Here is a 7,290-nt window from a genome sequence, read left to right as displayed (position 1 = left end):
GAAGATGCCGTTGATAGAAGACTTCATCCGGATCATGGATCTCTTCAGCTCCCGCTTGGATGAAGACTTCAGCCGGATCATGGACCTCTTCAGCCCCCCGCTTGGGCTTGGATTAGGACATTGGAGGAGCTCTTCAGGACGGATCGGTGAACCTGGTAGGGTGAAGACAAGGTAGGAAGATCTTCAGGGGCTTAGTGTTAGGTTTATTTAAGGGGGGTTTGGGTTAGATTAGGGGTATGTGGGTGGTGGGTTGTAATGTTGGGGGGGGGGGTATTGTATGTTTTTTTTTACAGGCAAAAGAGCTGAATTTCTTGGGGCATGCCCCGCAAAGGGCCCTGTTCAGGGCTGGTAAGGTAAAAGAGCTTTGAAATGTAGTAATTTAGAATAGGGTAGGGCATTTTGTTATTTTGGGGGTCTTTGTTATTTTATTAGGGGGCTTAGAGTAGGTGTAATTAGTTTAAAATTGTTGTAATATTTTTCTTATGTTTGTAAATATTTTTTTATTTTTTGTAACTTAGTTCTTTTTTATTTTTTGTACTTTAGCTAGTTTATTTAATTGTATTTATTTGTAGGAATTGTATTTAATTAATTTATTGATAGTGTAGTGTTAGGTTAATTGTAGGTAATTGTAGGTAGTTTATTTAATTAATTTATTGATAGTGTAGTGTTAGGTTTAATTGTAACTTAGGTTAGGATTTATTTTACAGGTAAATTTGTAATTATTTTAACTATTTTAGCTATTAAATAGTTCTTAACTATTTAATAGCTATTGTACCTGGTTAAAATAAATATAAATCCTAAAATAGCTATAATATAATTATAATTTATATTGTAGCTATATTAGGATTTATTTTACAGGTAAGTATTTATCTTTAAATAGGAATAATTTATTTAATAAGAGTTAATTAATTTCGTTAGATGTAAATTATATTTAACTTAGGGGGGTGTTAGTGTTAGGGTTAGACTTAGCTTTAGGGGTTAATACATTTATTAGAATAGCGGTGAGCTCCGGTCGGCAGATTAGGGGTTAATAATTGAAGTTAGGTGTCGGCGATGTTAGGGAGGGCAGATTAGGGGTTAATACTATTTATTATAGGGTTAGTGAGGCGGATTAGGGGTTAATAACTTTATTATAGTAGCGCTCAGGTCCGCTCGGCAGATTAGGGGTTAATAAGTGTAGGCAGGTGGAGGCGACGTTGTGGGGGGCAGATTAGGGGTTAATAAATATAATATAGGGGTCGGCGATGTTAGGGCAGCAGATTAGGGGTACATAGGGATAATGTAAGTAGCGGCGGTTTACGGAGCGGCAGATTAGGGGTTAAAAATAATATACAGGGGTCAGCGATAGCGGGGGCGGCAGATTAGGGGTTAATAAGTGTAAGGTTAGGGGTGTTTAGACTCGGGGTACGTGTTAGGTGCAGACGTAGGAAGTGTTTCCCCATAGCAAACAATGGGGCTGCGTTAGGAGCTGAACGCGGCTTTTTTGCAGGTGTTTTTTTTCAGCTCAAACAGCCCCATTGTTTCCTATGGGAGAATCGTGCACGAGCACGTTTTTGAGACTGGCCGCTTGCGTAAGCAACTCTGGTATCGAGAGTTGAAGCTGCGTTAAAAATGCTCTACGCTCCTTTTTTGGAGCCTAACGCAGCCTTTATGTGGACTCTCAATACCAGAGTTATTTTTATGGTGCGGCCAGAAAAAAGCCGGCGTTAGTTTTTCGGGTCGTTACCGACAAAACTCCAAATCTAGCCGTTAGTTTCCACTTTTTAAATATTAAATATCTAGCTGCCAGAATAACTGAGATAACTAGTTTTCCATTGAACTGCTGATCTTCCTGGTTCTTTAAAGAAAAAAATATAACCTGTGTCAGTGAGAGCTCCAGAGGGGAGATCTTAAGTGATGTCTTCAACCAGAATTCTATTTTGTGCCAGAACTGCCTAATCAATGGGCAGTTCCACACCATATGTGTCAAGTTTGCAGCCATCAGAGAGCATTTAGGACATTTATTACAATTCAAATTCCTGAGTTTATACCCTTTTTCAGGGGTATAATAGTACTTGTGTAAAAGTTTGAGATGCGCCTCTCTCCACGTAGCTGAAATCGTAGTTGAGACACTTTCCGAATAGAAGATTGAATAAATTTGCTATCAATATTGTCTTGTGATAACATTAGATTCCAGTTGTTAGCTACTTTTTCAAGAACGTGCATCCCTTTGCTTACTCCAAGCATTTGGTAGCAAGGGGTAATGGACATCAACCCTTTTTTCACTAGAGAGAGCCAGCCCTCTAAGTTACCTAGATCCCAGCACCACTTAGCTGTCCTCATTAGGTCAATAATATAATGTCTTGTCTGCAAATACGCAAAAAACTCTTTGTTAGAAAGGTTAAACTCATTCTTGAGTTCTTCAAAAGGTTTTATGCATTTTTTCTCTTAGTCCACGAAGTATACAATCTTATCTAATCCTAATAATTGGCAATCTCTAAAAACCTGTGAATCCAAGCCTGCCTGAAATTTTGGGTTGCCCCTTAGAGGCAGATATTGTGAAACCTGACAGTTTATTCCTAACAGTTTTCCTATCTTCCACCAGGCCTTCAATGGATTAGAAAGCATTTTTAATACTCTCATACTGATTGGCCAATCTTTTGGCTCGCAATGAATCAATGCCCTTGGTAAATATGGGTCGGAGATTTTTTCCTCAAGTTCATTATTCACCACATAGTCCTTAAAGAAAATCCAGTCAGCTACTGTTCGCGCTAAAAAGGCGAGATTGTACAACCTTACATCTGGCAGAGCAAAGCCTCCATAGGTTTTTGAAGAAAATAATTTACTTAATGAGATCCTCGTTTTTTTGCTCTGCCAGATAAATTTTCGAAGCATACTGTTTATTATCCAAACATCTCTCTCTAAAAGCATTATTGCTGTGTTCTGTAGGACATAGAGCAATTTAGGAAACAAAACCATCTTAAATAGCGCTATTCTTTCAGAAATAGAAAGTGGTAGATTTTCCCATCTTTTAAGCGTTTCTTTAAAATTAGATATGACTGGAGGAATGTTAAGGCTATACAAGTCACTTGGATTGCTTGGGATATTAATACCAAGATATTTAAATGAGTTTTCAGCCAGGCGGAAGGGAATGTTACTAAGAGAGTTATTATTCCTCCTAAGCCATTGTAGTTCTGATTTCGTAGTATTTATCTTATAGCCCGAAAATGCACTAAATTGACTAATAATTCGTAATAACTTAGGTATATTAAATTTAGTATCCGATAGGTAAATAAGTATGTCGTCCACGTAGAGGGCTAATTTTAATTCATAATTACCTATTTTGATGCCTTCTAGTTGTTGCCTAATCATGGTTGCTAATGGTTCAATGCAGAGGTTGAAGAGGAGGGGGGAGAGGGGGCAACCCTGGCGAGTTCCCCTACCCAAAATGATTTGCGTAGAAAGAATATTATTTAAAATTATTTTTGTATGAGGTTGATCATACAGGTTTTTAATAAAATTGAGAAAGCATCCTCTAAAACCGAACTTTTCTAAAGAAGAGAAAAAATGGTCATGTTGAACTGAGTCGAATGCCTTCTCAGCATCGACTGAGATTACCGCTAGATCAGTGGTAGTCCCCTCGCCCCCACCCCCGACACATCTGCATTGAAAAAAAATTCTGACGCCACTAGGACCTCCATGATTTTTGCTGAAGAGTTTCAAGCATTTAAGAATCCAGCTTGATCCTTATGGATAATATTAACTAATATTTTTTGCAATCTTTGAGCGAGAATAGAGGTAAAGGTCTTATAATCAGAATTTAATAAAGCGATAGGCCTATACGACTCCTTCTGAAATGGGTCCTTTCCTCCCTTAAGAATTAAGGTTGTGTAGGAGGCTGAAAAAGATTTTGCTACTGTCCCTCCCTCAACATACATATAATTACATAGTTTGCAAAGATATGGTATAATCTCAGCAGATAAGATTTTATAAAATTCGTTGGGTAGCCCATCTGGTCCGGAGGCTTTGTTCGTAGCCAGATTAGTGATAACTTTCTTAATTTCTTCTTCTGTAATTGGAGCGTTGAGAATCTCAGCTACTTCCTCAGAGATCTTGGGAAAAGAAATTTTGTCCCAGAAGTCCTCCGCCTGGCCCAAATCTGAGTTTCTAGGAGCATAAATGTTTTGATAATATTTTACCATTTCTTCCACTATTTCCTCATGTTTAATAACATATTTCCCCCCTATCAGTAGTTTCTCAATCAGCGAAGTTTTTTTTCCGCTTTTAACCAAATTGGCAAGCAGTTTCCCAGATTTGTTTCCAAATCTGTATAGTTTTGACTGTAATTTTAATTCTTTCTGGGTTTCTCGAAATAATACAAAAGTGTCTTTATTGCTCTTAGCTTCAGTATATTTGGCCCAGTTAACTGAGTTCTGGTCAAGAAGAAGTCGGTTATAAGCGTTAATGACTGCATTTGTTAATTCTTTCTCTCTCCTTTGAAGTTTTTTATTTAGCATAGCAGTATAGGCAATCATTTTGCCTCTTAATACTGCTTTGGCTGCCTCCCAAAATAAGACGGGGCGATCTCTAAATTCTGAGTTACACTCACTATAGTCATTGAACTTGGTTCTAAGCCAGTTCTTGAATTTGAGATCTGAAGCTAAAAAAGAAGGAAAAAAGAACCGTATAGACTTAGACCTTGGATGTTTAATCTGAAAATCTAGAGTAATCGGTCCATGATCAGATAAAGAGATAGGAAGGATTTTTGCCTTCACTTCAGATGTGCAAAGTCTTTCGTCTATCAAGAAGAGATCAATCCTTGATAAAGTTTTATGGGCTTTCGAGAAACATGTATAGTCCCTGCTATCCGAATTTTGCATCCGCCAAATATCTTTAGTGCCTAGGTTCTGCGTGATTCTGGTAAATAATTTAGTTTCCAAACTGTCCCTCTTCTGCTTTTTCTGCTTTGTATTTTGCCTTAATCTGTCAAGGGGGCAGTGTGGAGCCATATTGAAGTCTCCTCCAAGAATTAAATGGCCCTCCAAAACAGAAAATATTTTAATCTGTAGCTGGTTCCAGAACTCTGGATCAAGAGTGTTAGGTGCGTATATATTACAAAGCGTGAAAATACGATTATCAATTTTTATTTTTAAAATTACTGATCTCCCCTCTGGATCTGTCCCGGCATATAACGTTTCTGCATTCATTTTTTTTCCAATCAGAACAGCCACCCCTCTCTTTCTCCCATGCCCTGGCAAAGCAATAAAGTCCTTAACCCAAGCTGTTTTAAGCTTTAAAGCTACCTCCAGGTTAAGGTGCGTTTCCTGGAGGAAAGCTATGTCTGTATCCATTTTTCTTAGCTGGGTGAGAATCGCTTTCCTCTTTATGGTGGTAGTGATGCCTCCGATGTTCCAAGATATCATTTCAAAGTTCACCATGAGTTTTAGCTAACAAAGGAGGAGGGGCAGAGAAGGGAAGAGAAATAAAACAAAAAAACAAAAAAAACACACAAACACATTACCAACATAGCATTTAACACAAAGACTCTTTTATATGAACTCATTCTTACTTAGGGGAGTTCAGTTGACTCAGGAGTTTTTCTGCATCTTGTGCATTATCGAAGAGATATACCTTTCCTTTAACAAAAACCTTCTGTTTCGAAGGGTAAATAATTAGGGCCTGGTACCCTTGTTGGATAAATTTGGAGCATGTTGGGGCCAGATTCTTTCTTTTAAAAGCTGTCTCTGCTGAGTAATCCTGGAATATAAGAATCCTGTTTTCTTTAAACATGATAGGTTGGTTTTTATGAAAGTTTTGCAGCAGGGTTACTTTATCGTTAAAATTGAGCAATTTAGCAATTACAGGTCTAGGTCTGCTATTTCCTTTATTAACTACTTGTAGCTGCCCTATTCTATGTGCCCTTTCAACCACAATTTGAGGATAGCTGGGGGGGGGATTTTAAGAAGCTGCACCAGAGTCTCTGAAATAAAATAGCATAAATTTTCGGGTTGTTCTCCCTCGGGAACCCCAATAATGCGAATGTTATTTCGTCTAGCACAGTTTTCGAGATCCTCAATTTTCATCTGTATTTTAGTTAAGGAGGCAACCGTGGTTTCTAAACTTGAACTCTGTGCAGTAGTGAGGTCCTCAAGGTCAGATACTCTCTGCTCTACTTCGTTAATTCTGTTATTAAATTGTCTCATTTCCTGAGTTAGTAAAGCAATGTCATGTTTAATCTCCACCCTAAGGGAGTCAAATTTAGGATTTAAGGCCTCTGCGATATTCGTTACCAAAACTTGCATATTAGTGACTTTGTTAGTGGTTAGTATATTTAAGGGAGGTATCTGTGGGTCGATAACAGGTTCTACGGTATTTTTGGTTGTTCTCTCTCTTTGTTTAGCCGCCAGGGCTGGCGAAGGAGTCCGGGTGTGACTGTGGAGGAATTTATCCATGTACTGTGATAGGTAAAGTGAATTAAAACAAATAAGGGGAAAAAAGAAAAAACAAAATTTATGCTTACCTGATAAATTCCTTTCTCCTGTAGTGTAGTCAGTCCACGGGTCATCCATTACTTATGGGATTATAACTCCTCCCTAACAGGAAGTGCAAGAGGATCACCCAAGCAGAGCTGCTATATAGCTCCTCCCCTCTACGTCATATCCAGTCATTCGACCGAAAACCAAACGAGAAAGGAGAAACTATAGGGTGTAGTGGTGACTGGAGTATAATTTAAAATTTAGACCTGCCATAAAAAACAGGGCGGGCCGTGGACTGACTACACTACAGGAGAAAGGAATTTATCAGGTAAGCATAAATTTTGTTTTCTCCTGTTAAGTGTAGTCAGTCCACGGGTCATCCATTACTTATGGGATACCAATACCAAAGCTAAAAGTACACGGATGACGGGAGGGACAGGCAGGATCTTTATACGGAAGGAACCACTGCCTGAAGAACCTTTCTCCCAAAAACAGCCTCCGAAGAAGCAAAAGTGTCAAATTTGTAAAATTTGGAAAAAGTGTGAAGTGAAGACCAAGTCGCAGCCTTGCAAATCTGTTCAACAGAGGCCTCATTTTTAAAGGCCCAAGTGGAAGCCACAGCTCTGGTAGAATGAGCTGTAATTCTTTCAGGAGGCTGCTGTCCAGCAGTCTCATAGGCTAAACGTATTATACTACGAAGCCAGAAGGAGAGAGAGGTAGCCGAAGCCTTTTGACCTCTCCTCTGTCCAGAATAAACGACAAACAGGGAAGAAATTTGTCGAAAATCTTTAGTTGCCTGCAAATAAAATTTCAGGGCACGGACAACGTCCAGATT

This window comes from Bombina bombina, chromosome 4, assembly GCF_027579735.1.
Source record: "Bombina bombina isolate aBomBom1 chromosome 4, aBomBom1.pri, whole genome shotgun sequence".
NCBI classification, from domain to species: domain Eukaryota; kingdom Metazoa; phylum Chordata; class Amphibia; order Anura; family Bombinatoridae; genus Bombina; species Bombina bombina.
This window is presented reverse-complemented; position numbering follows the sequence as displayed.